Raw genomic sequence first — 17,880 nt, forward strand, 5'->3', positions numbered from 1 at the left:
TTCGAGAACCAAGATACCACTGTACTGCCCTTCATCTGAAGATCGCAGGGCAGTTTACAACATAAAAATGCAAAACGAAAACATGAAATACACAATAAAACAAAAGCCAAAGCAAAAGAAAACTGGTACTTCCCCCTCTCCGCACGCTCCCTTCCATCTCTGTCTCTATGGTTGGCATAATGTTTCTCCCTTGTGTGGAGTATACAGTAACATGGAAATGGGAGAGTTTTGTATTCTGTGGAAGGCATGGACTTCTCTGCTGAGACCTCTGTCTGCAAATCCTCTTTCGCTGCCTTTTGACCTCCACCGGTGCAGAGGACAGTCTGCAACTTCCAGTGACCCTTCAGTCACCTTCTCTAGGAGCTGAGGATTGTTGCCCTAAATGTAATAGATTTAATAATTTTCAGTACAGCTTGTGCGTTAGAAACAAAGCAATTGGAACAGACTTGGGGGGGGAAGGTTTGGCGGAAAGATTCTAATGACTGATAGAAGAGCAACTCAGAATGAGACCGAAATTAAAAATCCAAAAGAGGATATTAAGCAGCATAAGAGGCTATTCAGTAGGAAATGAAAAAAGCAAGAAAAATCTATAGTGACTATAGAAGAATTAATTAAGACTCTAGGAACGAGAATTGGTTTCTTGATGAACGTTGCGCAATGAAAGCTAGGTTAAATCATATAAAAATATTTTGTATGATGGAAGGGATTGAAGGAGACAATTGATTGCTATATTTGCATAAGTCGTTAATAGGAACGGCTGGCGCAGAATTTAATAGTTGTATTGAAGTGTATATAGCATTTAGTATTCCTTTAAAATAAGCAAAATAGCCTTAATTACTCTGAGATAGTAAGATAAAGTTTTATAGGACGTCAATAAGAGATCAAGTGGTGAGCATTTTTAAGGAAGAAGACCCAGCAGCAGAGGAGGTCAGATCTGCCGCCTGCCTGGGGCAACTGCCTCACCTTGCCTCATGTGGGGGCCGGCCCTGTCCTTTTGTGACATCAGAGATGGTCCATAGCTAATGGCAACAGCTGGGGAGGCATCAGCACAACCTCCCCAGGCCTGTGGGGGCACCTCAGCAGTGATGTGTTCATTATTGAAAATATTTACAGCCCATCCTTCATGTGTATGGGAAGTGTATGCTAGTGAGAGAGAGAGGGGAACCATAAAATGAGATGTTTTACCTTCCACTATCTGTCTCTGAAGAAAAATAATGGACACGATGGATAGGTGTATTTAGAAAAGAAAAGAAAATTATTTAGAAATAGAAGCTGGCTTGTACTTCAGCCCTGGAGCACCCCTGCAGCTAGAATTCAGGGAGGGGTCAGAGGCAGAGGAGAACAGAGGGAGTGACCCTTTTCTTTGTATTGTAGGCTCTGTGGGAATGTTAGGGATGTGGATTAGGATATATTATTTGATAGATCCTATCCAAGCTTGTGTTAGCAAGCTTCCAATATCAGCAGAGTGACATTCCCCTTTTGTGCGCAGCAAAGCGTGTGCGTTCAGGTTTGCTAAAACCTGTACAATATTATACTTCCTGGCAAAGTCCCCTTTGTACCTCTTAAAAGAAATACACAACACAGTGTTTATAAAATAAGATAGAGTTTACTTACAGTTTCATCCTGAGTTAACAGCATAATCTCATAAAGGCAGGCTTGCGTAGAAAAGTTACAAGTATATACATCTGGAGTCTACTTAGTAAAGTGAGGCTCCATTTGGTCTCTCTCTTGTCTGCAGGCCAAGAGGGAGAACCATTCTAACTGGAGATTCTCTGGAGATGTGTTCCCATTGAAGGAGAAAAGGCTAAGAGAGAGAATGGCTGCTGGCTAGGGGCTTTTGTCCCAGCTAATCCATCTCATCTGCATATCTGGAGGAACAGGAACTTAGTCAGGTGTCCCTCCAGGTGAGTTCCTGTTAGTGGATACTCTAGGAACTGTTGTGACTTGTCTGCCCCAGTGTTCCATCCCACAGGCTCTATCTTGAGTATGCAAAAGCCATAGCTTTCTACACCCTTCCACCTCTGATGAACAAATATTGGAGATTTTGGAGATATCTATAATACTCTAAATATTAAATGACTTGTGTAATCATGTTAGAGCAATTAAAAAATTGACAAGAGAAAATTTGACAAGAGAAAATGTTGGGCATATCATTTACGCCCAACGCAAGATGCACAGTGACTTAAAAATATGAGAAGTACATAATAAATACAAAATCAGGGAAAGTCTCACCACCCCCTCTCAGCAGATGTAAAGTCACGCAGAGTGGTGATGTTTACTCAGCGATAAAAAGATAATGATGGTTGGATTTTACTTCTGAGAGGGAGCATTTGTGGAAAGATGTATACCCTCGAGTTGTGTATATTCTGCAAATAACGGTCAGGTTATTGCCAACAAAAATTTCAATTAGTTAATATAATTTACAGGAGCAGAGTTTAATAGCATCCTTTAATAGGCAGATCTAAAAGAAAGGCCTGGTAAAATTTGTAATACAGTGCATAGAATTTAAAGAGTGATTAAGAGTCTTATAGTTAGAGGATGTTTCACACAGAAAAGGGAGAAATGTTACTTTTTATCATTGTTTATCGTAATACTTTCAAACCTTATGTTGCTCATAATTCCCCCCAAAAATTGCAATAAAACATCAGAATGCCTTGATAGGGTGAGGAATATCATTTGTTTATTTATTTGGAGAAAACTCTCCCAAAATTTTAAAATGAGAACAATTTAATACAGTTAAAACAATCTAGAAACAGCATCAATTAAGTACCAGTGCACATAAGAAATCTATAAGAGGTTGAGCAGAACAGAAATGTTTTTAAGGTTCATTGGGTGACCTTGAGCCCCTCATACTCTCTCAGCCTAACCTTCTTCACAGGGTTGTGAGGATAATATGGGGTGGCAGGAGAACAACGTATGCTGCCTTGGGCTCCCCCCACCTTCCATTCTGCTCCGTAGTTGCGTTGCTCCCCTAAATCCTCCTCTGCTCTGTTGAAGAAAAAGGGATACAAATGTAGTAAACAAAGAAATAAGCAAGGGAAAGCAGGCACACACAAGGCCATACAGTACTGTACTTCCTTCCTCAGAGAAGCCTAGAAATGTATTTACTTCCTCTAATTATTATTAAGATTATGCACCCTGAGAGCAGCAGCAGAATTCAAAGAAGGCAATTAAGCAACACAGTGGGGAAATGGGTAGGTAGTCAGCTAAGATTTACTCAGAGTAAGCCCACTGAAGTTAATGGAACTAATTTGGGCATGCACATTAATTTCAGTGGGTTTGCTCTCAGCAGAACTTAACTGAATACAACTCTTCCATTAGCACAAGGACTGCACCTTACACAGCATTAGGGGTGCCATACGTTTACCCCCGAAAAGCTGGACAACTTTGCCCAAAAGGCAAAGCGTGTAATTCACACTGGTTGACTGATCACAACCTTCCCCACTATGGTAAAATGTTTCCTAGAATCATACTTGGAAGGGACCCTGAGGATCATCTAGTCCAACCTCCCACAATGCAGGAAAATACAGCAGTCCCGTCTGGGGTTCGAACCCGCAACCTTGGCATTATCAGCACCATGCTCTAACCAGCTGAGCTAAGTGTGTTGTATTTGTTCTTGAACTACAGTAATTATTTCCAAAATATGTGTTTTATATGTATAAATTAGTGCATGCAGATGGTATGAAAATCTGAGTTTCCTTTTTGTCTTCCTGCTTTGGGCTCTATGTAAGTAGCCAGGCTCCCAGAATATGTCAATGGACGTTAAAAGCTTATAAATCACCTAGAGCAACATTTGGGGCAGATAATTTGGTATGGAAGTTTCTGCTGATGTACATATTACTGGAAAAAAGGCATTAGAATCTTGCCCAGCATAAATTTAGTAAAGAATTATCCATGATAATTTAGATATCAAATGTTGATTTTCTGGAGCTGACAGCTAAAGCATATGATGACTCTCTCTCTGTTTCCGTTTCTGTCTGTCTCTCTCAACAGGTGGTTCTTATGAGGGGAACCTATGGTCTTCTACTGAACTACAACTGCCATCCTCTCTGGCCAACTCTGACTGGAGCTGATGGGAATTTCCCCATCCCTGATGTAATTTCAGGGACGGCAAAAATAATTGTGCCCATGAATCCATTAGTCTTACTGTTGAGCTCTGGTGGAAGCCACTGAAAGGAAGAATAAGCACAAGCTGGGTTCTTTTTTAATCTACTAATGGGAAAGGGAATACTAATTAGCAATTATAATCTCAAAGACCCACCTTCAGTACATTATTGATTCATAAAGCTTGGGCAGTAATAGGCCTTTTTAGAATTAGTGCACAAAATGCGATTTTTATCACATTCGGTAGGCTAGTTTCTACACTCGCACATCCATCTTCCATCCTGGCACATTACAGCTAGGCAGAAATTCTCAAGGGGAACAGGGGACAAACCAGGGCCGGTGATGGATGTGGCCTAAAGTGAGAGGGAGAAATTCTGAGGCCAGATAAGGGAGACCACATCTGGCTCCTCAAGTCTGAGGTTTCTCATCCCAAAAATAGGGCATTGGGACTATTTGGAGCATTCTATATATCACCACTGATGCAAGTAGTTGCTAATAGTTGCTAACTGGAATAATTACAGCATGTGACCAAAAACAGAAGTAAGGTCCTTAAAAGGAGAGTAAAACAAGTAGCTGTAATTACTTGGAGGGAAATGGGAGGCATAGCAAGACCGATCAGGCCCTGACTCAGAGTTTTATTCTGAGCTGTATACTTCCATCCAGATCTCGCTTTGTGCCGGCTAATTAAATTCACCATTGATGTGTGTTCACAGGAGAAGAGAGTTCAATTCCCCACTCAGCCATGAAGTTCACTGGGTGACCTTGGGCCAGTGACCACCTCTCAGCTTAGCCTACCTTGCAGGTGTGTTGTGGAGATTAAAAGGGGAGGGGAAGAAAGATATACATAAGCTTGAGATCATTGGGGGAGGATGGGATATAAACTAATTAAATCAACATCATCATCATCATAGAATCATAGTGTTGTAGAGCTGGAAGGGACCACAAGGGTCATCTAGTCCAACCCCTAGCAATGCAGGAATATTTGCCCAAAATGGGCTCAAACCCACGACCGTGAGATTAAGAGTCTCATGCTCTACCCACTAAGCATCGTCCTCCTCCTCCTCCTCCCTGGAGAGCAGCTGCCAGTTAGTGTCAACTGTACTGAGCGAGAGGAACAAATGCTCTGCCTAGGTGCAAGATCAAAATTCAAAGAGGCAATATGTATGACAGCAAAAGCGGCAGAAGTCAGGATGCTAACAAGGACAGGATCTGAGCAATTGGCTGGCTAGTTACCAAGATAATGTGGAGGACAGAGGCTTGACATAACATGAAGAGACTCATTTCATAGCCAATCATGTTCTGGGATGTTTTTACCAAAGGTAGTGAAATGCCAGGCACTTCTCACCATGTTTTCCAGCTCAGTGAACAGGGTATAAGGTCTTTGCCTCTGGAGTACGAAAGGCCTTCCTTCTACGTATTCCTGTAGGATTCAGCCCTTGGCAACGAACACTGATTTAAACAATTGCTCTTTTATTGGAAGGAGATACTTCAGGACCTAGGCATTAAACCTAGTAGCCTAGTTATAAACCCACTTTTACAACGTCTCCTGCCTCTTGTAAATAAAAGCCATTTATTCATTTCTCTCCCCAGAGCTGCAAGTTCATTGATAGCTGTGTGCTGTTAAAATAACCGTCGCTTCTCCAGACAAAGGTGACTGTTCCTGTGTTTATCTTTATATTCCTGCTGCTCTTCCTCCTGGGACTGTTCTGTATGTATGGACATAAAGATAGGTTTCGGTTAAACGTTTCCAACCGGAGTGTTTTGTAATGCAAAATGTTTCGCAGGCGCAATAAATTGACTGGGGCTGCCTTCCATATACCAGGTCACCGAATGCCATCTCATTGCTGCCTGTGAAGGGGCAATGGCGCGAGCAAAAAGCGAAGGTGCGCCATGGGGATGACTCATCCCCTCCTTTGCAATGGCTGCTGGCTTTTGCCTCCGCAGCTGGAGCGGAGAGAAAACTGCGGGAGTTTTCATCTCCCCTCCAGATGCAGGGAATTTGCACTGAACGTGGATCGCCCAAAGAATTTCCCCAGAGCAGTGCAAGGAGCAGGGAGGTGGGGAAGACACTTGAGTGCAAGACCGGAGGGGAGGGCGATTGAGAAAGGAGAAATGCCGAAACATTTTCCGCTGACCTGCTTTCGTACTTGTTTATAGTTCTGCGACATTGTGAGTTAGTTCAGAAGTCATGTTCAATACACATAGCCATGCTCCTTTCTGGTATGCAAAGTGACATCAGAGGTAATCGAAGGAGAAGAACCTGACTCATTTGCATGTATATCCCCCCCCCTTTTTTTTTTACTGTAGCATCAATAATTTTTGTTAAGGGGCGGTCCAAGCCTTTTGTACTGGGCACCAGACCACCTGTCTCCCCTCCTTTTTTGCGGTGTGTGTGTGGAAATGTAAATATTTTTAAAAATTTGCCCACTGGGCATGCTGCAAGCCCATCATCTTAATTTGCTCAGACTCGAATTTGTATCTATACGTACATATCAACATAGTCAATTGATATGCAAATTTGCTGCCTGAGTTTAGCAACACCTCTGGTTTAGGGTTTTTCCCTTTGTGATTTTTGGGCCCGTAAATGTCGTCTCTCTCATCCCTAATGTCTTTAGTCTCCTTATTTACTATCTTGGCTTCTTCTTTCACAGTGATTGCCAAAACTAGTTTCTTTTGCTGAATTGATACATTAAGCTGATAAGTAAAAAGAAAAGGGGGGGTGAGTGTGTCTAAAACTGCATTTTATTACAGTGGTGTCCCTGTTAAATATTCCCTAGATTTAAATCAGCCTTTGACAATAATAACAACACCCACTTTATTTATGTGTTTCCTTTGTTTAAACTGTTTTTAACACTCTGTTTTAATGGCTGTAACCCTCCCCTGGGATCATAGGGCGAGGGAGGGTAATTAATAATAAATTTCTAAACATGTAGCAATTTTTCACCACACTCGAGAAAGAAGTTTAATGGCATTTGGGGCCATTTTCTAAAACTTAATGAAAACTAGCAAGAAACTGTTTACTGTTTATCAGCTCATTAACCAGCCCAGGTAGCTGTGCCTTTAGTGCAGCTTAATGTGCAATCAATAGCAGGTAATGATTATGTCCAGGCAGGCTGTCAAATTCCAGAGCAGTTGTGTTAAATCTGGTAGGCAAACACACAAGTAAATAGTTATATGGTAAGCAAACACTCAAGAAAATAGTCCTGTGGAAATGTACATAGAAGGTAAATTTACAGCACATCGACCGCACATTTAAAGCACCTGATTTCCCCCAAAGAAATCTGCGATCTGCAGTTTCCCACTCACAGAGCAACAAACTCCCAGCACCCTGAACAAACTTTAGTCCCCATGCTTCTTTGGGAGAAATCCTGTGCTTTAACTGTGCAGAGGATGTGCTCTAAATTCATGCCTAAATATGGTAACCATACTGTCCACTTAAGCTGTGCAGGACTATGGTCACAACATAGAATTGACATTAACAGCAGTATTAATGCTTCCCTAATTATAGAATTGACATTAAAACTAATCATAAATGATGCCCATCTTTCTCCTGCCCTATGCATAGAACTCACTGCATATGTGTCTCTCTGCGCCCAGAGGGGATCTGCACTGGGTTCTGCCTAATTTTCTCAGGCATTCCTGACACACACACACACTGTGCCCATTTACTCATCTTCAATTCTCTCCAGGACTCTGGTGTGTCGGCTGCTCCCACAAGGAGCATCAATATGGACAGTGGCTCTGTGGGAGAGGGAGGTGACAGATCTTGCTGATTGTCAATACCACAAGTGCTAGACTCATCAACCTTCAGGGCCAAAAGATGTAGATCTAAATGTCTTCTGGCCTTCATACTAAGGTAGTACAGCAAGATCCCTCCTCTTCAGGGAGGGGGGACTTTGCGGGCGGGACCCGCTCTACTCACTGAGCAGGGGGGCGTGTTTGGCCCCCTGCTCCACCTATCCCTACTGCCGCGCTCAGGGCCCTGGCTGGCCAACAGGGCCAGCTCGTGGGCGGGGTTACCTGTCTCAAAAGAGCGCGGCAGCCTCCAGATCGCCCCTTTTCGCGCTGTGCCTCATTGGATCGGTGGCACCAGGGGGAGCTTTCAGTTGTATTTGCATCAACAGGCTTCTTCCTCGGGGTGTTAACCTGATATGACCTCGGGGTGGAGTCACGCTTGCTAATGAGTCCAATGCCTAAGCCAATACCTCTCACTTGCTCTAACCAATAAAGTTGTGGCCTTATTCTACCCATTAACTCAAATACAATGTGTCTCTGTGTCTTTATTTCTTGCGGGGGGCGGGTCCTCGAACCGCAAATGGTAGCCTCCTGCCCCAAAATCATGGTGCATAATACCGGAAGCTGGTTGAGTTATCAGGCAGAAAATCCCTTTCTGGGAATATAAATACTACAATACTAAAGTAAGGGAGTAATACTGACTATGGGAATTTATGTCAGTTTAAGACAGCATCAAGTATGCCAGATCCAAACACTGCTCGGGAGCAGGGCTGCTTCCAGCTAAGGTGACTGAAGTCTGACAGAAGGAAATTGAGCCCTTAAAACAGAGTTTGACTTGCACCACTCTGGAAGGGACCCCCAGGGGCATTTAGTCCAACCCCCTGCAATGCAGGAATCTCAGCTAAAGCACCCATGACAGATGGCCGTCCAACCTCTGCTTAAAAGCCTCCAAGGAAGGAGAGTCCACCACCTCCCAAGGAAGACCGTCCATTGTCGAACAGCTTTTACCCTCCGAAAGTTTTTTTCCTGGTGTTTAGTTGGAATCTCCTTTCTTGTAACTTGAAGCCATTGGTTCGAGTCCTACCTTCCAGAGCAGGAGAAGACAATCTGGCTCCATCTTCCATGTGACAGCCCTTGAGATACCGGTATTTGAAGATGGCTATCATATCTCCTCTCACTCTCCTCTTTTCCAGGCTTCTTCGCTGGTTTAAGCTTTCCCAGCTTGACAGGTCATGTGCCTGAGCTGAAAAGATCTAGGATTCAATTCAGCATGTCCCCCTTGCCTGGTTTCCCCCCCCCAACCCTGAAATGCCCTTTTCTTGGGATTGGGATTTACACTGGCCTTGGCTTCAGTGAACCAGGATGAAGGACTTACACTAGTGTATCCCTTCATTTCTCTAGGGCTTGCACAGGTGAACTTCTCACTGTGCCTTACAAGTCTAGTATGATGCATAGCTGCCAAGTTTTCCCTTTTCTCACGAGGAAGCCTATTCAGCATAAGGGAATTTCCCTTTAAAAAAGGGAGAACTTGGCAGCTATAGTATGATGTGGAGAACTTTTTCCAAACCGAGGGCCACATTTTCTCCCAGGCAAGCTTCCGAGGGCCACATGCTGGAGGTGGCCTTGGCCAGAGGCAAAACTAATAGAACAATAAATATGAACTCTCTTCCTTTCCTTTGTTTATATTTTACATTTCTACAGCAGGCTAGTTTCTTCATTCGTACATCCCTCTCTGTTCTTCATCCAGGCAAGCAAGACACATTATCAGTGCTCAAAGAAAATATTCAGGGAAAATCTAAAGCAGGGCTGTTGTGTGGTGTTGCCCAAGGTGTATGAGGGCCAGTTAAAAATGCCTCAAGGACCACACATGCTCGCTGACATTGTAATTAACATAGTGAATGTTTTCACTTGGCCAAAAGGTTGAGAAAACAGATATTCTCCAGACTGCTGGGAGGGGGAAAGCATTGATTTCAGCACCACATTACAGTCACACATATCTTCCATTGATCTCACCTTGATGTAATAGTGAAACCCAATTTGACAGAAGGGCAATTTCTATTCTCTCTCTGTCTCTCTCTACGGGCACACACTTAACTCATCACAGTGGAGTCTCCTGTGAATTAAAGTAACACCTAATCTGGGATGCTTCCTTTAAACACCATTCAGCAGTTCCCATTAGGACAAATCTTCTCTCCTGTAACAAGACTGCCTGGAAACGATAGATCAGGAAATGAAACCAATCCCACACCAGCCTTTTAGAAAAGGGCGCTGACTTAAATGCACTTAAAATATAGCCCGTTCTTCTCATGTCTCCTAGGGCAGAGAAATCTTGAAATCTGTGCCCATAATTAGTTCTATGTAACACAGCCACTCAAGTGAATTCACTTGCATTTACTTCTTGGCTTCCAGGCTGCTGATCCATCCATTCCTGATTACCATAAAAAATTAAAAAATAAACACCTTTTTGCTTCATGTCACAGCAGAATGGAATCTCTTCCTTCTACTTCTGAGGTCTAAAAAGCTCTCTGCTGTGCTTGACGGACAATATGCAAACCCATCTCAACTGGTTTCCAAATAGATTTTGGTGCAGGGAAATAATATGGGGGTGTGGCATTAAGCAATATGAGTTAAGAAAAATGCATTCTTAAATCACATGCTCTCTTTTTTTTAAGTGAAAAATGTGGAACAGACTCCTTTGGGAGGTTGTGGACTTTCCTTCTTTGGAGATTTTAAAGCAGAGGTTGGATGGCTATCTGTCATGGATGCTTTAGTTGATATTCCTGTATTGCAGGGGGTTGGACTAAATGACCCTTGGGTTCCCTTCCAAGTCTATGATTCTGTCATTCTATGATTCCCTGCATCTGAGCAATGTGCCCCAAGAAAAGCTTTTCTGGATCAGGTTGTTGTAGAAAAAATGGGGGTTGGTTTTTGCTGCCCAGCTGCTCAAGGGACTCAGAGTCCTCTAAGTCCATGATTGGTCAGAAAAGAATATGCCCTTAAAACAGGATTTGTATTGGGAAAGGGGTCCAAATATTTCTTTCTGCAGAGGAAATATTTAGAGTAATTAGGCGAGCAAACGATGGCCTTTGGGGGATTGTTGTGTGTGCTAAAATAACGTGTAATCTTCTCAAGGAATTGTTATAAAATTGTTATAAAATCATATTGGGGGGGGGGTTTGCAGGACACCATTATTAATGAACAGAGAGGGGTGACAGAATTTGACAGCTGCAATACCCAGAATCCTGTTCAATGCCATCTTCCCTGTCTCCCCACCCCTCCAGCTAGGACTCGACCCTGCCTGAAGGAAGGCTTAAGGATCTGCATATGCACAACAGTTAGCATAAACTCACACATTTCCCCTCTCCACCTCCCCTCCGCCCAGAACAAAACAATGTTTCCAGAAGAAGGGGGGGGGGAAACCGCCCAAATCCAAAGTTAAACTTTTCTACTCAAGTTAATAATACAGCCTATTATATGTTCTCTTACCATGAAATCTCTATCCGCTGCCTCTGTATTAGAATTGCTGTTTTATATCTTAGAACTGTATATGTCAGGACTGCTACCTTTTAATTAGAAATCCCTGCATTAGGTATGTTTTCCAGGTATATTTTCTGTATGAACCCTGTATGATCCCAACCCACCTGAACCTTGCCCTACTACCACCCTATACCCATTCAAGGACACACGGACAATAGAGGGATTAGCTGGAACAACTTTATTCAAATAAATTGCCATCCTCAACGTAGCCCACCCTTCCATGGCCTGGAGGAAAACACTGCCGGGCGGACTTCCACCCCATGGAAATCGCCAGGAACTGCCCCACCTCTGCACCCATCTCGACTGATTGCCCTTCCTGCCAAACAACAAGGAGCACCATCAACGACAGGAGAAGAGAGATTGACATCTCTCCATCTGAAAGGAGAAGTCATCTCCGCACCCAGCTAATCCGATCTCCCACCCGTCGCCCTTGTCTCCCCCTCCCTCCTAGTCCAGAGATTTCCATGCATGAACAGGAGGGTATATAGGGGGACTTCACCATTTCCCGGGGTTCCTTCCTTCTTTCCAGAGGCAGGGACCCTACAGCTGTAGCTTTGCATTCTGCAATAAAGGGATCAGTTTGTTTTTCCTGACAGCATCGTGTGGTCTCTGTCATTTTCCCGGCGGAGCTGAACTTAGTGCAAATTTTGGAGCTTCCGACCCGCGTCTGTCCTTCTTAAAAGGCAACGCATTTTGGGGTACATTTTTCATAACAATATGGCGAGCCAGGCAGGAGACTCCGTTTAGCCGTACTCTTGGGGCGCCGTGGTTGGGGAGCCCAAGCGCACCCAGCCATTTGCAGGGGGGATCCCCTTCCCCGACTGTCCCTGGAGTTCTGGCCTAACTGGGATCCTTAGCGGGACCACACAGGGAAAACAAACAGGATCCAGACGGCCGTGGGGGTTGTTTTCCAAGATTTTCTTCTCCTGTTGTCGCGAGGTGATCAAGCTTCAGGAAAAGAAGGCAGCGCGCTGCGACGTGAGTATCAATAGGGAAATTGGCTTTTCGGGGTGGGAATTGTCACAGCAATCAAACTCTTTCCTATTTTTCATAGCCAAAAAGCCCAAAGCCCGTCGGAGTCTGCCCAGGCTGGAGGTTTTGCGGCTGCCCTTTTCCTCCCCAAGGCTTGTTGTCCGTCGGAGTTTTGCCCAGATAGCGAGCCTTGGCAACTCTTCCTTCTCTCGCTTAGCTATCCCGGGTGAAGACGCCCCTCTGCCATGGCGACCTTTTGTTAGGTATGACCCATGACCAGAGATTGCAAGTGCGCCCGTTCCCTTTTCCTACTTTGCATTCCTCAGGTCCGATCTGGCATTGCGTAGGCAAGCGTTCAGTAGGACCTGAGTCTAGAGAGCAAGAGGCAGGGAGATTGCTGTGGCACTATTAAATTGTGGGGGGGAATAGGAGTCCTCCTCGGAGTGTGTCCACTTTCCTAGAACGTTTTCCTAAGGAGACTTTCCAAACCCCATTTTCCCTTAGAGAGCCCTTTAGCAAACCTTCCCAAGCCCACTTTCCTATCGGAGTCGGTCCACTTTCCTATCGGAGTCTGTCCACTTTCCTTAGACGTGCCCCAGGTTCCCCAGGAATCCCCAGAACCCCGAGAGACCCCCCCCCAGCCCCGTCGGAGACTGCCCAGGGCTAGAACTTGCGCAAGTGCCCCTTCGAAGACTGACCAGGGCAAAAATGGGTGCACCCCTGTCCAAAGAGACAACTCTGCAGGCTTCAGGGGAGAAATAAGCCCAAGGAGAGCTTACTTCCCGTCTGAACTCTGATAGACGCCTCCAATTGTATTTAAGAAATGTTTCAGGGTCTAAAAAAACAAAAGAAAAAAACCAAAACAAAATGCAAGCTTGCTTAAATAATTTTTATGTAAGGGCTTGATCAACCCAAAAAAACATGGCAAATATTAAAAAGAGTGGACGTAGTGTGTAAAGGTTTATTTTAAAGAGGCTGTAGAAGGCCATTTTTTCCTCTCCAAAAGTAAAAAGAGGGGCAGGATGAAGGAAAATAAAGAGTTGTAACTTTGAAAATGCTTGCTCAATGCTTTGAAAATATTTCGAAACTTGAAAATGTTCACTTCATAAACTCCAGCTATAAGTGGATAAGAGATGTACTCAATGTTTAGAAATGTTATGGGGTTGTGTATAAATTGGCCACAACATCCATAGACTGCCTTCTTAAGTGTGCATAGTTAAAACTGCCAACTTGTTTTAAATTTCTAGTATAAAGAAACAATGTTGAACCAATCAATCTTAAACATGATAAATATGAGAATGAGGTGTGCAAATGTTGTTATTGAGAGAGGCTACAAAGGGGAGTCTTTCTCCAAGTGACTAGAGGAATATTGACTAAAGGAAAATTGAACAGCTATTCCTATAAAGGCGATTTGTTTGTCAAAAGTAGAGCTTCCATAGCCAGGAATTGTCTATCTGAGTCTAGTTTTAACTTTGATTGTGTTGGACAGAAGGGTTCTTGTTGGGCTCCTGATATCAGTCTCTTAAGGAAAAAACTCATCTGCTAAAGGGTTCTGTATAGGGTTGGTATTCTCAGTCAAATCTTCTGAATCCTGCATCTTAGAGGGTTAGACTAAATGACCTCAGGGTCCCTTCTAACTTCCATTTTAGAGCTATGTGAAAGGCAATGTGTCTGATGTGGTGATGGGTTGAAATTCAGCCCAGCTCTGCTTTCTGGCAAGGAAAGATTATTGGTTTTCAGAGTTAGAACAAGAGTGTCGTTGGTTTTTAAGGAGTGATTATATAAGTTTTTACCATTTTGTCTATTAAGGTTTAAAGTTTAAGCACATATGAAAGTCTTGACCATTTTCCCTTGTAAATAAATGGCAGAAAATATCTTATGAATTGTGACCCTGTAGCCATTTTCCCATATATGAGGGGGCAGGGAATTTTAGTCTGCCCATGGCTGAAGTTATTTGAAAAAAAACCAAACATTTGCAATTTATGAATTCTGACTGGTCATTTACCCGTACATAAGGGGGCGGGTCATTGTTCCGCTAATGACTAGAGGGAAAGCACACTAATAATAATAATCCACATTTGTGAAATATTTTGAATAAAAGTCTGCACCCCAAAAACCCTGTAGATAAAGGGGGCAAATCTAGATTTCTTTTGCCTGGGGTATCCCCAAAAACCCTGTAGATAAAGGGGGCAAATCTAGATTTCTTTTGCCTGGGGTATGAGATGTTTATATAGTACAGTAAACATGGCTAATTAGTGCCATGACTTCATTAAGGAGTTTAATTTGACCAAACTTTTCTTGCAGCTTTCTTGTGAAAATATTGGGTTGGGTTGTCTGTGAAAATATTGGGTTGTCTGGATGTTGAAGTTTTATATATTTAAAGTTTAAGATTTATAAGCCTGCTTCCTAAGCAGCAAGGAACAGGAAGTAAGAGGTGTCAGAAATATCTCAGGACACAAAAGCTATAGAAATGGATTTAAACTGACCAAAAATAATTTAATTTGACCACTTTTTGTTGCTGGTTTGGTGGAAGTGTAAATTGTTGGGTTTCTGTGTAAAATCTAACCTATTCACCCTTCCCTTCCTCTATTCAAATGGTAATTTAGCCAACACCAGCAACACTTTCAAATGGTACAATGGATTTCTGAATCATGAACTTTGTACATGCACAGAGGCTATGCCAGCTTGAAGAGAAAAAATAGAGAGAGAAAGGAGGTTAAAAACAAAACAAAACAAAAACAGCAACCAAATGCTGAAGGGCCTGTGCCATGCAGGGGAAAATTTGTTTAAATTTCCTTATGTGTCTTTGACTCCAGGGGGTCACTTGAGAAAACAAAAGGGTCAAGTGTTGGACCATCATTCCAAATCTAATATGCAAAATTCTTTCCAGAGGTAAATATCTCAGCACTCCCACTTTGAGTTCATCGCTTGAGTACTTTCATCGCTTGAGTACTTTTTGTTGTTGTTTGTTTCCCCTTTCAACAGGATACTGATTGTGATTTTAGTCAAGGGCTTAGAAAAAACTCCAGACTATGCAAACCAAGGGTCTGCTCCCCCTTTCCAATGGGTATTCAGGAAGCACCTTCAGATACTTATCTCGCATTTGCATTTCACCCCAAGCATTAACTCCTGCATAACCTCCCCCCTTGCAAAGTTCCAACCTAACATGCAAAAATTATTCTCACAGCTTTCCCAGGAAGAACATTTCTAAAGGATATGTGAACCTTTAAGAAGACTAAACCCCAGTAACAAGTGTTTATTTTTTCCTTTCTCCCACAGCAAAAAAAAAAGGGGGGGGGTAGTGAAGAGATACAAACAGTAATTTCTTTCCTTACAGTCTGCAAAACGAGCTTAAATCCCTGCTGTATTAGTTTACTTCCCGCTATAGTTTTATATATTTCCTTTACTTTGATGCTTCTCTTTAGGTTGCAAATAATCTGCTTTCATTTATTAAATCAGTTTTTCCATTATGTCTATGAAATTAATCTAACCATACTTGTACAACTTTAGATTGCTACTCTTTATTTTCATTTGAGATGCTCATTATTAGACTGATGTTTATTCAGGTACCATCTGTGTTTTTCCCCATAGAGTTCTCTTTTCTCAGATAGCACATGATGACTTTTAAGGTTTTTTTCCCATTATTTTACCATTCACCTTCAAATCTTTAGGTTACAGTCCAATATTAACCTGTATGGTCTTTATAATGTCTTCATATTATTTGATAATAATTCTTTTTTTTAATCTGAGATTTTTGTGTCAAGTCCATCTGAAAAAAATGTTGTTTGAGTGGTAATCTAAATATTATTTTGTTCTTATTTTTGCATTATTTTGCATTTCTACTTTTTATTTCTGTACATGTGAATGTAACATCTAAGTCATTCTAACAACAACAACAATAATAATAATAATAATAATAATAATAATAATAATAATAATAATAAACCCCTAGGTAAAGGAAAACAGACTTAGCAGCTAATAACAGTAGTAATTATATAGAAATGTGATGAATAAAATACTTAATGCATCAAGATTTTATTGTTTGCAGCTTCCCAAAAAAACTCCAGGAGATATTTCCACCCCCTTTTTCCCTCTTCTTCCCTTTGGCTTTTGCCAGTACCCCAAACCCTGCCCCTTACAGCATACTCCTTCTACAGATGTTACTACAGACGCAATGATGGAAAAAACCTTGAACCCAAATCCTCCGGACCACAATACTTTTACCTGCAACAACAGACACCAGAGTTTTCAAACTGGCCACAACTATCTCATTCCAAAAGGATATGGGCTGACAAAGGGGGGAAAGTGAATTGCAAGGACATATGCTCTCTTTTGACTTCAGGACTCTGTGCCCTGTTAAGAGTTGGCCTCAAGATATGCAACTGATATATAATTATGTTTTATGTTACGTGATATTATGCAGAAACGTTGACCTATGCCTGACAAGTATATGTTATTTCCACAAAGGGGGGGGGCATTTTTGTGTGTAATTGTTTTCATGTTTAATGTATAGTAAGTTATTGTATGGTGGTATTATTCCTTATACGCCCAATGGAGGACTCATGTTTTCTAAAAGATCAGGCTATTGCATAGTCCATTATTGAGATTTAGATCAATTTATGACCACATTTCCTTATCTCACCTGGCACTTTGTAGTGTGCCAGCCTTCTTTTTACCAAGAAGCAGTTTCAGGATTCATGAAACCAGCAGATACAAGAAGGTGTATATGCCTTGATTTACCTGGAATGATTCCTTATAGAATTAAATTGACCAATTTGGACATGTGCCCTTTTCAGAATGGTTTTTATGGGGCTGTATAAATTATAATTGGGTCAGTTCTAATTGGGCAAGTGTATCCAAGGTGCAAGTAGCTTTCTCCCTTTAAGAGTAACTGAGCAACTCCCTACTACAGTGCAAGACCAGAGCCTATAATAAAAAAATCCCATAGAAAGCCCAAGGCAAAGGCATCTCTCTCATGACATGCCCAAACCTGTGGCAGCTATGGTGAGTGCCAGGTGACATGGTCGATATGAAAGCCCTAAGGGGATTCACCAGGGATTGTTGCTGCTGTGCCATGATGGAGGTGTGGGACCAGAAAGCTAACTTTTACACCTGAGAACACACAAAAGGCAAACTCCAAGGAAACTGCATTTTTCAGTCATTGGTGGACCTTCCGGTAAATGTAAGGCATATACCATTTCTTATAAAATGCTTCTCCCAAGCCCCCCTTTGAGCCGCCACCACATACCCCTAGGTTGTGCCAATGTACCACCTGGGAAATGGAGAATACGTCACTGTCGATTATGTGAGGCAATGATTGGTTGTTAAACAACAATATTGCCTCAGAGAGGGGGCTGTTATAAAATTGTTATAAAATCATATTGGGGGGGGGGGTTTGCAGGACACCATTATTAATGAACAGAGAGGGGTGACAGAATTTGACAGCTGCAATACCCAGAATCCTGTTCAATGCCATCTTCCCTGTCTCCCCACCCCTCCAGCTAGGACTCGACCCTGCCTGAAGGAAGGCTT

Source organism: Zootoca vivipara, chromosome 7, assembly GCF_963506605.1.
Source record: "Zootoca vivipara chromosome 7, rZooViv1.1, whole genome shotgun sequence".
NCBI classification, from domain to species: domain Eukaryota; kingdom Metazoa; phylum Chordata; class Lepidosauria; order Squamata; family Lacertidae; genus Zootoca; species Zootoca vivipara.